Raw genomic sequence first — 17,461 nt, forward strand, 5'->3', positions numbered from 1 at the left:
ATCGTAGAGTATACATAGTATTTGAAGCCATGAGCTGGTTGGGATCAATAAGGGAGTAAGTGTAAATAAAAATAGATGACAATCAACAACTAAGCCTTGAAGAACACTGATAGCAAAATGTCAGAAAGAAGAGGAAGAACCAGCAAAGGAGAGTGGCAAGTAAAAACCAGTTAATTACTAGGATTGCAAGTACAGTGTGTCTGAAGTCAACTGAAAAGTGTGTTCCCAGGATGATGGACTAATCTGTGCCAAATGTTGCTGATAGGTCAAATAAGACAAGGAAGAGAATTTTAAAATGTGGGTCATTGTTGACTTTGACAAGAACAGTCTTTAAGAGCAACGACCTGATTAGCAATGACCGTGGCCTAGTGGTTAAGATTGGTGCTCTGCTTCAGCAGCCAGGGATTCACAGGTTCAGCTCCTAGGCACAGACCTACACAACTCACGAGCCATGCTGTGGCAGCATCCCACATACAAAATAGAGGAAGATTGGCATAGATGTTAGCTCAGGGGGAATCTTCCTCAAACAGAAGGAGGAAGATTGGCAACAGATGTTAGCTCAGACCAAATCTTCCTCAGCAAAAAAACAAACAAACAAAAACCTGGTTAGAGTGTTTCAGAAAAATGGGAAGAGAAGATTTGAGAAATTTTACTGTGACTTGGAGAGAAAAATTGATGGAAACTACAAGAGGGAGTGTGATCAAGAGAGGGTTTTTAAAATTGGAGATTACAAAAGTATGTTATTGTAGTGACAGGGTCAATCCAGTAGGGAGGGATTTATAATAAGGAGAGAGAGAACAGATTTGCATATATAACATCCTTGAGAGGTCAAGGCTTAGCCTTAGTTAGAAGTGTTATTGGAATCAGTGGACTATAGGAAGTGAGCTGGAAAGTAGGAGTTGGATGGTTGAAAGTGTGGTTATATGTATATATAATGACAAGGTGTATACTAAGAGTATGGCTATAAGAATGAGTGGCCGAGGGAAAGTAAAGGTCACAGAGGACAGAGGTTAGGGAACTTAGAGACCAGAACTTTAAAGAAAGTTAAAAAAGACCATTCTTGGAGACATTGAAATTACCAGAAAATCCGGCAGACATATTATCAAAGGCATTGTTAGTAAATCATAAGCCAAAATCTTTCAGGAAAGAAACAAATGATTCCAGGGCCAAAGAAGATCACAAAAAGTCGGGATGATGGGAAAATCCTTTGGTGATGCAACGTTTGGTGCTGAGGGCTTTTATGGAGTATGGAAGGAGAATTATATGTCTTGAGGGTAGTGGCTCAGGTCATTCTTCTAACAAAGATTGGTGGGGGGAGAAAGGGAGGGAAGCAAGGTATCCTATGTCATCTTTTCTGTCATTTGCATGCTTATCATACCTAATGGTGCCTGAGTCCATCAGATGGAAAACAAATGATGGCGTTTAATGAAAATCTTGGGATTTAGACCAACATCAATAGGCAGCGGAAGAAGGAGGTACTACAAGATATCACAGAATCCTAAAACCTGGAAATGAGAAATCCTGGATAAATTCAGATAAGGGTCTCTGTGATTTAGTATGACTATTACATACTATCCAGAGATTGGACCCTTTTAAGACTTTGTTTCAATAGTAGGAAAATTATGATATGACTACTAAAAATGAGAAGAGATCTTGATTCTCTGGAACAGAAGGAGTTAGGCAACATCTTTGGCTAATGGGGCAAGAAGACAGATTTTGTTTGGGAAGCACAGCACAGTCATTATTTTTCCTTTTTCTTCACCTTTTGAATTGCCTTTGGATATCTTTTGGGGTGAAAGGAAAGTCCTTCTCTAGTTTGGTCCCTATCATTTCTTATTATCTTATAACAATCCTCACAATTACATACTTTCATATATTCACATCACACAACTCCAAAGATTTGAATGATGACTCCTGCCCACTGCAAGGGAAGTGCCAACCCATTGTCGTACATGTTTCAGAATTCAACTTGCACTTTTTGTTCAGTTGTGAGTACCATGCTTTAATGACCTTGATCAAACTTAGAAAACATTATATTTAGCTAAAGAGACCAGACACGAATGAGGACAAACTGTGTGTTGTCATTGTTATGACATGTCAGCATAGATAATAGAAGTTAAAATAATGTTGCCCATGGGGAAGAGAGTACATGTTGGCTGGAAAGTCACAATCACAATATGTGGGTTGATGAAATTTCTCTATATCTTGTTTTGGGTGGTGTTCCCATAGTGCATAGACATGTAAAAGGTTATGGGGTTGTACAAATGAGATTGGTGCAGTTTATTGTAAATAGATGAAGTACGGAAAAAAATTTAAGCATACAAAAAACTGAAAAAACTGGACAGTAGCACAATTGGACAACTATATTGCGCATAGACCAAATAAAACGCATGCCTTTCCCGTCAGTCCCATACAAGACAAATAAGTACGAGTTGAAAGAAAAAAGGAGGAGCCTGGGGAGAATAAGCTGAAAACTGATTATTAGGGGGAACATGACAACAACTGTTCAAATACTTCAACAACAACAACAAAACCTGTCATGAGGAGGAGGGAGTAAATCTGTTGTTCCTCATGGCCTCTGGAATAGAAGTAAAATCAGTGGGTAGGAAGCCAGAAGGAAAAGATTCCACCTCATTATAAGGAAGAATGTCATAAAAATATTAACTGTCCATGGATAAAGTGGTGTTCCACTTGAGCATTGATTTGCAACGATTTTCTCCAATTAATCTTCAGAAAACTTATATAGAAGTTCGATTTGTGAAAAATGGGGAGTTGGTGTGGCTGAAGTGGCATCTAGAGACTTGTCTGCTTTCTCACCCCAAATGACTCCTGGGGCACCACAGAGCAAAGATGTGCAACTGTTTACAGGAGGAATTCAAACACCTGATTTGCGCTTCAACTAGATGGCTCTTAAAATCTATTTTATCTCATATTCTATGAGCTTAAGATTTGAAGTTTAAAGGCTTTTGACTGGGTCAAAGCATCTGGTGATCACAACATTCCTTTTGTTTAGTATGCGTTCGTATTTTATATGGTGTTAGAAGACACTATAGCCTTCTAATTCATAGTGTTCACCTTGAAGAGAATGGGTAAAATTTAGATTATCCATGTGATCTTAGACCTACCAGTAACTGCAGAGACATCACAGAAAGAAATTGTCACTTACCTCTCTGGATAACTACGCACATGGCAAATTAATAAAATAGATATAGAGGAACACTGGCAGGATCACAGCCCCATCGAAGCAGTTAAACAGTCTGGTGCTAAGGTGTTGAACTCAAGGCTTTCTTACACAGACTAAAAGGAGACCTTCAATTTCACATGTGAAAGGGTGGAAGGATAATCCTCAAGCCAAATGTCAAGTTTAGATAAAAACTTTGGTTCGACTATTATTTACTTTTACAGACAGTTCTTCAGTCTTCCAAAGCTCACACTACTCTTATTTCTAGTTCCTTTAAAAAAATGGAATAAGATATTTGCTAGCTATATGTGAAGTTTTCCTAAGTTAAAATAAATCCACTAGTTATATCACATACAAAATAATATAATACATCACAACAAAAATAATAATTATGAATGATACATGTTTTTGGATCTATGCTAGGTTCTGGGAAAATTCTTTTCCTCAAAGAGATTATATTTTAGCAGTGAGACAGACTCATTAGCATTATGATAGAAGGTAATAGAGCTTTAATGAGCTCATTCAGTCCCATAGCATTAATTATCCACTATTTGTTGCTGGTCCCCATTTTCTCTCTATTATAACTCTCACTCATGAATACCTCACAGATCCTATTCTAGAACTGCAAGTGCTGGAAAATTCTATCTGGATTTTTGACAACGTCTTCAAGACAGCATATCTTAACTAAGCTCATGCTCTCTCTTTCTCCATCTGCTCTTCAGGAAATTTATTTGTTACTTGTTTTTTCTTAATTGATGAATGATACCAGCAGACACCCAAGCCAGTAATCGAGGTACTCTGTGGGCGACAGAGAGCCACCAAAGAGTTTTGAACAGGGAGAGAAGTTGAAATTAGTGCATAGATCTCACAGTGGAATCCAAGGGTTTATAAAGTAGAGTTAGAGATCAATCAGGAATCCACTACAATAATTGAGGCAATTTTAGCAAATATCAGAGAACAAGAAGAATTGCCTAATATAAGGACCTAGTAATTAATTAAATGTTCCTCTCTTTTTACGAAGGAGCAAATGTATAAATTAAATATTAATTATATTTATAACGGATATTTCTTAAGATGAACTTTGCATATAGAGCTCTGTTATAATGAATACTTAATACTTAAAAGGTAAATAGAACAACAAATAATTTGGAATAGAAAACATAAAAGTCAAAAATAAAGACCAGGAGATAAGATGGCATGGAAATGAGAACAGAAATTGTACACTGGAGAACAGTGGGATTCAATGTACTAAACCATTGGTACAACTTATCACTTATAAGTTTGGCTCTGTTATTTCAGAAAGATCTTGTTACCAATAACCCTCCCCCCCTTTTTTTTCGGTGTGATTGCAACTACCATCACTTGGTGTTAAGAATGTGTGTTGTTTCTTTCTTTCTTTGGGTTTCTTTAGGTGTTTGCTGAAACAGGAAGGCAGATTGTTCTCCATGTTATTGAACTAGGCAAAGTAAAAGAAAGAACAAAATATATTCCCAACAAAAAGATATCTCTATGTTCAGGAAATCTCTAGATTTCTTGAATCTATCTCTCAGACTTTCAAGAGTACACACAAATTTAATTTATTTAATAATTCAAATCTAAATTTTGAGCAGTCTAGCATATAATAGAAGTATAACTCTAGTACAAATACACTCAGTTCGAAGGGAGAAGGGTGATGTACCACTACACTTCACTCGTAGAGACGACAGCTGAAGACAGATAACTAAGTGTCCATATCACTTTTTGACCAGATTTGGACATGATTGGAAATAAAAAGTGTTCCCTAATTACGCCGGACAATAAGTTAAAACAGAACTCTCTAGACAAACTAGAACCTATCACCCTATAATTAACACATTTCCTTAGTATTATTGTATTTTAATCACAAAATGATAAAGGATATGGGAGAATATAAGAAAATTTGCTGAAATAATACTTTGTGTATCATATTACAAACAACTATATTTATAGTGTAGAGATATAATAGACTAATGCTAGAAAATTCTGTGTTTTAAGTGCACAGGATGAAAAACTAAAATGAAGATTACAGAATTTATCTGTTTAAGTATGAAATATGTGTGATTGTCTAAATTTGATGAGGCTGGAAGGGTGTGGCAAGGGGGAGAAAAACCAAAACTGACACCAAGCTGTGTACTGAAACTGGGGCAAGTTTTCTAAAAATGTATTTGGATCAAAGTTAACCTTGCTTTGCACAGTACAAATCATCTTACTCCTGGGAAAGGTAAAGTAATAGAGCCAACAGTGTTTGGTCTCCCAGTCCTCTGCTTGGGTTTTAGGAGTAAATAAGCCAGTAGAAAGGTGTGCCAGTTTCTGGAAAACAAAAACAAAAACAGCGTTGGGCTGAGGAGCCTGTGGGCACCTGGATTTGCAGGAATAGAGAGGAGATAAGGAGACAGAACTTAGTCTTGATTACAGGCCAGGTGAGCCATCGTAATTGACATTTTTACATCACATTGGCTAATGCCCTGAGACTCAATTTTATTGCTTCTGTTCTTCAAGGAATGGCAAAGATGAGCACGCATAACTATCCCTGGTTCTCTAAGACCACTATAAGCCACGCCCACTTCAAGGAAGTCCTGCCTGGTATATGACAATCTCCCTAGGAATCAAGAGTGAGAGCATGGTATTTGTACATGATGGAAGCAGAGGGAAGTGACGGTGAAAAACACTGGGCAATGGATGCCATTTCAGTCTTTTTGGCCGTTTACCCTTCAAAGGGGCTTATTTTCCTTTAAAACATGCGCAACAATCAGATGAATGATGAAGGTGGAACAGGGAAACCTGAAATAGGAATAAAACACTGAAGATGTCTAAAGAAGACATTCTTGAAGATAGTCCTAGAGGTTGTATTGCTACCACATGACTCTGAAATAATTTTTATTCTTTTTTCTTTAAACACAAACATCATAACTGAAACATTCAAAGAAAGTATCTCGTATTTCTACACAGAAATTACAATGTCATTCCCAATGTAAATATTCTTTTTGTAGTTACTTTTTTTTTTCTTTAAGTTTTCCAGCGATCTGTGTTTTTTTTTTTTTTAAAGATTGGCACCTGAGCTAATCACTGCTGCCAGTCTTCTTTTTTTTTTTCTGCTTTTTCTCCCCAAATCCCCCAACTACATAGTTGTATATTTTAGTTGTGGGTCTTTCTAGTTGTGGTATGTGGGACGCTGCGTCAACATGGCCTAGTGAGCGGTGCCATGTCTGCGCCCAGGATCCGAACCAGCGAAACACTGGGCCGCTGAAGCGGAGCATGCAAACTTAGCTACTTGGCCACGGGGCCAGCACCTGTAGTTACTTTTTCTTAATCACACAGACATAAAGAACAGCAAATCCTATTGTCGTTCCATTTTCTTTTTTCCCCCGGCTTTATCGAGGTACAATTGACATATAAGATTGTGTAAGTTTAAGGCGTACAATGTGTTGACTGGATACACTTATATATTGGGAAATCGTTGTTATTGTAGCATTAGCTAACACCTCCATCACAACACATATTTCTTTTTTGTGGTGAGTAGTATAAGATCCACTCTCTTAGCAACTTTCAAGTGTATAATACAGTATTATTAACTGTAATCACCATGCTATACATTAGATCTCCAGAACTTACATATCCTATAACTGGAAGTTTGTACCCTTTGACCAAAATTCCCCATTTCTCCCAACCCCCAGCTCCTGGTAAACCACCATTCTCCTCTTTGTTTCTATGAGTCTGACATTTTTTTCAGATTCCACATATAAGTGATATCAATCAGTATTTGTCTTTCTCTGCCTGACGTATTTTACTTAGAATAATGCCTTCAAGTTTTATTCATGTTGTTGCAAATGGCAAGATTTTCTTCTTTCTCTTGGGTGAATAATATTCTATAGTATATATGTATATATACTATATATATATACATATCTTTGTCCATTCATCCATTGATGGCCACCTGTGCTGTTTCCATATCTTGGCTATTGTGAATAATGTTGCAAGGAACAGGAAGGTGCATATATCTCTTTGGGATCCTGTTTTCACTTCCTTTGACTATATATCTAGAAGTGGGATTGCTGGATCTGATGGTAGTTCTGTTTTTAACTTTTTGACGAACATTTATACTATTTTCTATAGTGACTGCACAAATTTTACTTTCCCACCAACAGGGCACCAGGGTTCCCTTTTCTCACGTCCTCGCCAACACTTTTAATCTTATCTCTTTTTGGTGATAGCCATTCTAACAGGTGTCAGGTGATATCTCATGGTGATTTTGATGTGCCTTTCTCTGATAATTAAGGATGCTGAGTACCTTTTCTTGTGCCCATTGACAGTTTGTAGGTCTTCTTTGGAAAAGCGTCTATTCACTTCCTCTGACCATTTTTAAATCAGGTTGTTGTTTGTTATTGAGTTGTGTGAGTCCTTTACGTATTTTGATATTAACACCTTATCAGATATATGGTTTGCAAATATTTTCTCCTATTCTTTAGGTTGCTTTCTAATTTTTTTTGTTTATTTTGCTGTGCAGAACCTTTTTAGTTTTATGTAATCCTACTTAATAATTTTTGCTTTTGTTGCCTGTACTTTTGGTGTCATATCCAAAAAATTGTTTCCAAGGCCAATGTCAAGGAGGTTTTTTCCTATGTTTTCTTCTAGGGTTTTGATGGTTTCAAGTCTTACATTTAGGTCTTTAATCCATTTTCGGTTAATTTTTGTGAGTAGTATAAGATGGGGGTACAATTTAATTCTTCTGCATTTGGTTATCCAGTCTTCCCAACACCGTGTATTGAAGAGACTATCTTTTCTCTAGTATTTTTGGCTCCCTTGTCAAGAGTTAGTTAACCATATATGTGAGGGTTTATTCTTGGGCTCTCAATTCTGTTCCATTGCTCTATGTGTGTATTTTGATGATAGTAACATACTGTTTTGATTACTACAGCTTTGGAGTAAGGTTTGAAATCTGGAAGTGTGATGCCTCCAGCTCTGTTCTTCTTTCTCAGGATTGCTTGGCTATTCAGGGTCTTTTCTAGCTCCATGTTAATTTTAGGATTTTAAAAAAAATTTCTGTGAAAAATGTCCTTGAAATTGTGATACAGATTGCCTTGAATCTGTAGATCACTTTGGGTAGAATGGACGTTTTAACAATATTAATTCTTCTGATCCAATGAACATGAGCTATCTTTCTGTTTGTTTCTTTTTCAGTTTCTTTCATCAAAATCTTGTAGTTTTTGGTGTACAGATCTTTCATTTCCTTGGCTAAATGACCTAAAATGAAATTACCTGGCTTTATTAATTTGAGCAGCATATTAACAGAAGATAAAGGTGAGATAAATAGTCTTGAAAGGATATCCAGCACAATATTTTCTTCCTTTTGAGAGAGAATCTGTTCATAAGAGTTTCTCTAATATTTAAAGAAAAATTTTTTTCAATAAGAATGTACAGATTATTTTTTAAGTTAAATTTACTTGTTAGGGTATTTTTGTGATGTGATTTTTTTTTTTTTAAAAAAGCTTTTGAGGTATAATTTGCATACCATAAAATTCACCCATTCTTTCACTGCAAGTACATAGTTTGACGACTTTTAGAATATTAAGGCAATTATGCAATTGTTACTACAATTGAGTTTTAGAACATTTTCATCACTCCTAGAAGTTCTGTCATGCCCATTTGCAGTGAATCCCTGGGACCTAATTTGATTGTTTGCATCTTTAACTGTTTAAATGCACAGAATAGTTCTGGGATGAAGTTTCCTTGCTTGGTGTGATCCGAGGGGTAGCATGATGCTACTTTAGACCTTGAAAAATCCATAGTCATTATTTTTTTCTGCTCACATTTAACAGATAAGAAAACTGAATTCCAGAATAATTTTAAAAATTTCTAAATTTTATATATCACTGGGAGAGCAGCCAGATCTCCTAACTCCTAGTCCAGCTTTCTTGTAGTATGGAAGCACACTCAGAGAACTCCCCACTGACCCTCAGTTTCCTCATTTATAAAGTTAAGATGATGAAAGGGATGATCTTTCATAGACTTTTCAGCTTCAACACTGGTTTAAACTCATCTGTACTTAATTTCTATTGACGCAAGTATTCCTTTACAGATATGGGAGAGAGAGATGTGAGTGCCTGGTTCAGTCATGCCATGCCCCACTGGTAATCGCAACTTCGTGAAAAAAACTACACTTTTGCGTGTGTAAGGGCAGCCCTACCTCCTGCGCATTTTCTCTTAATAGGCACCAATGGCATCCTGCTGCCCCATAACCCAGGCTGCGAGTCATGTGGTAGCTGTGAATAGTGTAGTGTAATCCTTACAAGAAAGGAAGCACATGCATGAATGTCATAAAATTCTTCCAGAAATTAATAATAAAATCTGTTTAGTTGGAGAATCATTTTAGAAACACAGCATTCAAATTCTAAATATGAGTTAAAGAATGTTATTCATCAATTCCTCTGAATTTTAGAGTAATCATAATTCCATTAGCATCAATATCATACATAATACTTATATGTATATGTATGTGTGTTGATACATATATATATATATCTCCACACACACACATATATATTTATATGCCGATATAATTTTCCTAATTAGGAGATTTAAATAGCCATTTTGTGATACAATAATGATTGAATACAATATTACAAAAAAGAAAATAACTGCATAAAGAAATTAATTATTTTGATTAAATTAAATAGTCAGCATCTTCAATTAAAAATTCCAGAAAACCTTTCATTACATTGCAATTAACATTAGTGACATTTCAGATTGGAATGCATCATAAATAATGGCTGAATTAATCAGTCATTCTTATAATTAAACTATATAAATATATTCAAGGTGGATCTAGCAGCATTTAGTGAATACAGGAATATGCACAGCATGATTAAACTTACTGATTTAATGGAAGGATTTAATCTTATTTTACCAACTTTGGAATCTAAACTTCAAATCATAAGCAAAAAAGAAGATAAGTAAAATGCGATAATTTATTTTGTAAATAGTTATATATATAAAATATGTATATATATTTTTTTCTCATGGTACCAGGATGATTATCCCTACTTCTTCATAAAGCTATTTAATTAAATCTGTTTTGTGGTAGGAGTGTTAGATTGCATTAGGGTAGTTTAACATTAATGAGGTGAATTTTAACAACAAAGATCTAGTTTTAATATTGCCCCACTTCATCTCAAAAAATAATTCCCCCTAATTTATTTTTAAGATACTAATTTCAATATTACCAAAGCTTAAAGATACTGGTGTATGTTGACATTGGTATATTATAACATATGGAAAGTGTGAACTGACTAATTTACTTGCTTGAATCTTCATTTCTCATCATTATAGGGAATTCAGTTTACAGTTGAAATTATTTTCTTTTTTCTCTGAAACTTAGAAATAAAACTTTCATAACTTGATTTTTGGGATTTTTATTCTTCACCAGGTCACTTTTTGTTGTCAGTTTCTGTATCTGTCATTTCACATTAATCAAAGAATCTCTCTCTCTCTCCTTCTCTCTTTTTTTTCCTCTCTCTGTCCTTCCCTCCCCACTCCCCCTCATGCTGTATCATCTTTGTCTTCAACACCTAGCATCGTTTTTTGTGTCAGATTCATCAGACAAATTCCTTTCTCAGTGCCAAGTTCTAAGAACTGGCTTCATAAAAGGATAATTTTATAATCAGCTTCCTTTAAAATTTTTCTTCTTCTCATTTCACAGACCCACTTTTTTCTCAAGCAGATTATGTTCATATTAAGTTATAAGAAAATCTATAAAATAAAATTTTATGTCTATCAGTTTTTCTCACTGATACCTTGTTTGTTTTTTTAAAAAATATTTTAAGCCGTGAAGTGAATGGCATAGGTTTAAGATGTAAGCAAATGTGTGATGGCCATCTAACACATTTGCAGTATTTATGGGCAATCAATTATTTAACCATACACTTAAAAAACATAGTGTTTTTGTCAAGTAGACTTTACATTGCTCCTAAATTTCTAACTTCCTGTAATTATACTATTTCCAAACTTTACAAATCTAATAGAGAATTTGTTTTCTTTTCCTTCTGTCTTCTCCTCCTGCTTCTTCATCTTCTTCTTATCCCCTCCTTTGAATTTGCTCCAATTCTGTAACAAATGCACTTTAGTTTTCATTTACTGATGATACTGTACTTTGGGGGGAAGTTGTACTGAATTCAGAGTCTTCAGTGTGATCCCTGTATCTTCACCTCAATTTTTCAAACTAAAACATGTCTGCATTACGGAAAATATGTTGTGAGGGTAAAATGAGGCAAATGCGTTTTGAAAAAGATAAAATGACATACACATTTTTCAGGATCAATGGAGCAAATAATCCTCAAAGAGATTAGGCTGCTGTTAGCCTCTGCTTGCCCTTCCGTGGGCTATTTGTGGATGTGAGTACGCATGTCTGAGTAGATGCTATTTTGCTATTTTGTTAGAGGGTCTGTAATAATGACAATAAATTCCATAATATTTTATTTCATATTTTAACCTCTGCCAACTTAAAGGAGAACTTATAGGCTACTTAAATGAATAGTTGTCAGCTCCCTAATACTTTTTTACTCTTTGCATTTTTGTATAAATTCATATGTACTAATTTTAACACTTAGCTATTGATTTTCACAAAAATATCTGTCCACCTAAAATCTATTCAGGAAAATCGTTATTACTAAACTGTAAAAACATAGAAGAGGCTTTGTATTTTGATGCTTCAAAAAGTAATTATGTTAATAATTTTGATTTCAACACTCATGGTAACGAAATCATCATCCTGTCATCAACGATGTATGTTTAAGTAATTTACTGTGAAGCATTTGGCTGAAGGACATTCTCAACTTCTTTAATAAGCCTTTGTCAAATCGTAACAAGACAACAAATAGATATTTCAGGGTAAATAGGTTCTGCTTTTCACTTTCTTGATGAAAACATTCACTATCTTCTTCAAAAGGACCTGGAGTTTTTGGTAGATAACAAAATACCTTTTTCTCTCAAAGTATGCATAATAAGCATAGCATATTACCTTTTCTCAAGAGTGTCTGTTAAGGTGGCATCCTTCCCTTTAATTCTAAATATTGACATGATGTTTTAATACTAAGTAAAATGAACAGTGGTGTCAGTATAAATGTAAAGATATAGAAATGTCTGAACATGGCTTCAACAATAATTGTGAAACTACGCCATTAAAATTCATTCTGGGACTTTTTTTTATTGAGGTAACATTGGTTTATAACAGTGTACGTTTCAAGTGTACATCATTATATTTTGACTTCTCTATAGACTGCAGTATGTTCGCCACCAAAAGTCTGGTTGTATCCATCACCATACACATGTGCCCCTTTACCCCTTTTGCCCTCCCTGCACCTGCCTTCCCCTCTGGTAACCACCAATCTATTCTCTGTATCTACATGTTTGTTTGTTGTTGTTACTGTTTTATCTTCCACATATGAGTGAAATCTCTGTCTGACTTGTTTTGCTTAGCATAATACCCTCAAGGTTCATCCATGTTGCTGCAAATGGGAAGATTTCATCTTTTTATGGCTGAGTAGTATTTCATTGTATATATATACACACCACATCTTCTTTATCCATTCATCTGTTAATGGGCACTTAGATTGTTTCCAAGACTTGGCTATTGTGAATAATGCTGCACTGAACATAGAGGCACATATATCTTTTTGAATTAATGTTTTTGTTTTCTTTGAATAAATACCCAAAGTGGAATTGCTGGATCATATGATAGTTCTATTTTAATTTTTTGAGGAACTTCCATACTGTTTTCCGTAGTAGCTGGTCCAGGACTTCTATTTTTTTTGGGAGGTTTTTGATTATTGTTTCAATCTCCTTACTGGTGATTGGTCTATTCAGATTCTATATTTATTATTGCTTCAGTTTTAGAAGGTCATATGATTCTAAGAATGTATCCATTTCTTCTTGGTTTTCCAATTTGTTGGCACATAGTTTTTCGTAGTATTCTCATATAATCCTTTGTATTTCTGTGGTTTCTGTTGTAATTTCTCCCTTTTTGCTTCAAATTTTATTTATTTGAGGCTCTTCTCTTTTTTTTCTTAGTGAGTCTAGCTAAAGGTTTGTCAATTTTGCTTATCTTTTCGAAGAACCAGTTCTTAGCATTATTGATCCTTTCTATTGTCGTTTTAGTCTCATTTATTATTTGTTTCCTTCTGCTGATTTGGGGCTTCATTTGTTCTTCTTGTTCTAGTTCTTTTAGATGTAATGTTAAGTTGTTTATTTGATATTTTTCTTCCTTTTTGAGTTAGGTCGCTATTGCTGTTTACTTCCCTCTTAATACTGCATTTGCTGTATCCCATAGATTTTGGTTTGTCATATTTTCATTTTCATTTGTCTCTGGACATTTTTTGATTTCTCCTTTGATTTCTTTTGTTGACCCAATGGTTGTTCGAGAGCATTTTGTTTAATCTCCACATATTTGTAGCTTTTCCAATTTTCTTCTTGTAATTAATTTTTACTTTCATGCTGTTATGTTCAGAGAAGAATTCTTGATATTATTTCAACCTTCTTAAATGTATTGGGACTTGTTTTGTGACCTAACGTGATCTATCCTGGAAAATGCTTCAGGTGAATTAGAAAAGAATGTGTATGCTACTGATTTGGGATGGAATGTTCTGTATATATCTATTAAGTCTATCTGGTCTAATGTGACATTTAAGGCCAATGTTTCCTTATTGATCTTCTGTCTGAACGATCTATCTATTGATGTAAATGGGGTGTTAAATTCCCCTACTATTATTGTGTTACTGTCAATTTCTCCTTTTATGTCTGTTAATAATTGCTTTACGTATTTAGGTGCTGCTATATTTGGTGCATAACTATTTACAAATGTTATATACTCTTCTTTGATTCTTTCCTTTATCATTATGTGACACTTTTCTCTGGCTCATTACAGTTTGTGTTTTAAAGCCTATTTTGTCTGATATAAATATTGCTACCCCAGCTTTCTTTTCATTTCCATTTGTATGAAATCTCTTTTTCCATCCCTTCATTTTCAGTCTGTGGGTGTCTTTAAATCTGAAGTGTGTCTTTTATAGGCAGCATATATTTGGGTCTTGTTTTTTTTAATCTGTTCATTCACCCTATGTCTTTTGATTGGAGCATTTAGTCCATTTACCTTTAATGTAATTATTGATAAGTATGCATTTATTGCCATTTTGTTACTTTTTTCTTAATGTTTTTGTAGTTCCTCTCTGTTCCTTTCTTCTTCTCCTGCTTTCTTCTCTTGTGGTTGATGACTTTCTTTAGTGTTATATTTGCATTCCTTTCTCTTTATTTGTTGTGTTTGTTATAGATTTTTGGTTTGTGATTACCATGAGGTTCATATATAATAACCTATGTATATTACAGTCTACATTAAATTGATAGTCTCTTAAGTTTGACCTCATACTAAAAGCCCTGCATTTTTACTCCCTCATGTTTTATGTTTTTGACATCATATTTTACCTCTTTTGTGTGTCCCTTAATCTCTTATTGTAGATATAGATGATTTTATTACTTTTGTCTTGTGACCTTCATACCAGCTTTATAAGTAGTTTATTCACTACCTTTACTATATAGTTGTCTTTACCAGTGATATTTTTTCTTTGATAATTTTATTATTTCTATTTATGGCCTTTTCTTTTCCACTTAAAGAAGTCTTTTTTAACATTTCTTGTAAGGCTGATCTAGTGGTGATGAACTCCTTTAGTTTTTGCTTGTCTAGAAAATATTTTTACCTCTCCTTCCATTCTGGATGATAACCTTGCTTAGCAGAGTATTCTTGGCTGTAGGTTTTTTCCTTTCAGCACTTTAAATATATCATGCCACTCCTTTCTAGCCTATACCATTTCTGCTGAGAAGAGTCAGAGTCAGCTAATAACCTTATGGGGTTTCCTTTTTTTTTTTTTTTTTTTGAGGAAGATTAGCCCTGAGCTGACTGCTGCCAATCTTCCTCTTTTTGCTGAGGAAGACTGGCCATGAGCCAACATCCATGCCCATCTTCCTCTACTTTATATGTGGTGCCATGTCTGCACCTGGGATCCGAGCAAGTGAACCCCAGGCTGCTGAAATGGAACATGTGACCTTAACTGCTGCGCCACCAGGCCAGCTCCAGGGTTTCCTTTTTATGTACCTTGTTGTTTTTCTCTTGTAGCTGTTAAGATTCTCTCTTTATCTTTAATTCTTGATATTTTAATTAAAATGTGCTTTAGTGTAGGCCTCTTTGGGTTCATCTTGTTTAGTACTCTCTGTGCTTCCTGTACCTGGAGGTCTGTTTCCCTCCCTAGGTTAGGGAATTTTTCAGCTATTATTTCTTCACATGAGTTCTCTCCCCCTTTGTCTCTCTCTTTTCCTTCTGGACTACCCATAATGTTCTTGATGTGCACTTGATGTTCTCCCAGAGGTCCTTTAAACTGCCTTTGTTCTTTTTCACTGTTTTTTCTTTTTTCTTTTCATCTCAGGTGAGTTCCTCTATTCTGTCGTCCAGATTGCTGATCTGTTCTTTTGTGTCATCTCCTCTGCTGCTGATTCCCTCTAGTAAATTCTTCATTTCCATTATTGTATTCTTCAGCCCTGATTGGTTCTTTTTCATGTTTCTAACTCTTTGTTGAAGTTCTTGCTGTGTTTATCTATTCTCCTTCTGAATTTGGTGAACATCCTTATGACCATTATTTTGTACTCTTTATCAGGTAGATTGTTTACCTCTGTTTTGTTTAGTTCTTTTTTCTGAGGATTTGTCCTATTCTTTATTTTTTGAAACATATTCCTCTGTATCCTCATTTTGCCTACCTTTATGTGCTTATTTCTAAGTATTAGGTAGATTAGGTATATCTCCCAACCTTGGAAAAGTGGCCTTATGTAGGAGATGTCTTATGAGGCACAGAAGCATGCTTTCCTCTTGTCAGCCATGTCAAATGCTCCAGGGGTGTCCCCTGTGTGGGCTGTGCATGTCCTTCTGTTGTGGTGCAGCCATGATTGCTGCAGACATGCATATAGGCAAGGCTGGACCCCAAACTGGCTGGTAGTGAGGCCTGGCCATGTGTGGCTGCTGCAGGCATGCTATTGTGTGCTGCAGGCCTCTGGCATGGTTGGCTGCATGTCCTGGTGGCACACAACTGCTGTGAGTTCACTGATGAGTGAGTTAGGCCTCTGGTGTGACTGTTTGCTAGGCCTGAGGGTGCATAACTGCTGGTGCTTGCTAGTGGGTAGGGCAGGGCCCCCAGCATGGTTTGACTGTGTGAAGACCAATTGCTTGTGACTATTTCTAGGTAACTGGTGGGCTGGACAGACCCCCACTGCAGCTGGTGTGTGGGCCAGCTTGCAGTTGTTGCTAGCTCCTACTTGGGGAAGAGCAGGCCTCTGGTGCAGGCTGTCTGTGTGACCTGGCAATGTACAACTGTGTCGGGTGTGCTAATTGGCAAAGGAGACCTCCTGCTCTGGTGTGGGCTAGCTGTGCAGCCCAGTAGTGTGGAGCTGCCTCAGATGTGTTCATGGGCAGGGCAGATCCCCTATGTTCCTGGTTATGAGGCCAGGCAGCACAAGTCTGCTGTGGGCTCTCTGGTAGGTGGAATAGGTCCCTGTGCTACCTGGCTGTGTACAATTGCCTTGGGTGTTCTAGTGGGTGGGGAAGGCCCCCAAGGTAACAGGCTAGAGGAAGGATTCCAAAATGGTGCCTGCCAGCATCTGTGTCGGGACAGCTGAACTATGTCGCAAAAATGGCTGCCACCATTGTCTCAGTCAAGATGGGGCCTCAGTCACCTTCTATTCTGCCTTTCCAGGAGACACTCCAAGCTTAGTATGTGAGTCTCTTTTACCAACGGGCTATGCACTTTTTTATGTAGTGTTTTTGTGCTAGTTTCCAGGTGGAGTCTGTGTGTGGGCCCTTTAAGAAGAGGTTTTCCTTTCTGTGAAATTCTATAGCTTTCCTGGGCACATTCTTCATTGGTTTTCAAAGTCAAGTGTTCTGCAGTCTCGTCCTTCTTGTGCCGGATCTAAGGGTGGGGTGCCTAAAGTGGACCTCAAATCCCTCATTCCTCCAGCAAGTGCTGCACACCTTTGAGATGCTCCTGGAGCACTGTGGCTAGGGGGTGATTTTTCCTCAGCAGGACTGTATATCTGCCTCTTTGACTGCTCTCTGTGTTGTCCCTTCCCGTTGAGGTTCTTTTCATCTAGTTCCCAGATCTCTCTTGGAAGAAATTATTTTGTGGTTGTAGGTTTTTTGTGTAAGTGGGAGGAGGCCAGCTCAAGATCCTTTTACGCCTC

The 17,461-nt window shown here is 36.3% G+C and overlaps 1 protein-coding gene and 1 long non-coding RNA gene across 3 annotated transcripts in view; one reads left to right on the forward strand and one right to left on the reverse strand.

The window, feature by feature from the left end:
- The window catches only part of GALNTL6 (polypeptide N-acetylgalactosaminyltransferase like 6), a 1,097,978-nt gene that overhangs the window by 546,614 nt on the left and 533,903 nt on the right, over positions 1-17,461 (reverse strand). The gene's annotated exons all lie outside the window — the stretch shown is intronic.
- Positions 3,808-17,461, forward strand: part of LOC138920053 (uncharacterized) — a 52,876-nt gene continuing 39,222 nt past the window's right edge. The window contains exon 1 of one of the 2 annotated variants that reach the window (XR_011430693.1): positions 3,808-3,974. This is a non-coding gene — a long non-coding RNA (uncharacterized lncRNA). The remainder of the gene's footprint in view (positions 3,975-17,461) is intronic. The other variant, XR_011430692.1, reaches the window with a different exon arrangement.

The sequence above is a fragment of the Equus caballus genome, chromosome 2, assembly GCF_041296265.1.
Source record: "Equus caballus isolate H_3958 breed thoroughbred chromosome 2, TB-T2T, whole genome shotgun sequence".
NCBI lineage: Eukaryota > Metazoa > Chordata > Mammalia > Perissodactyla > Equidae > Equus > Equus caballus.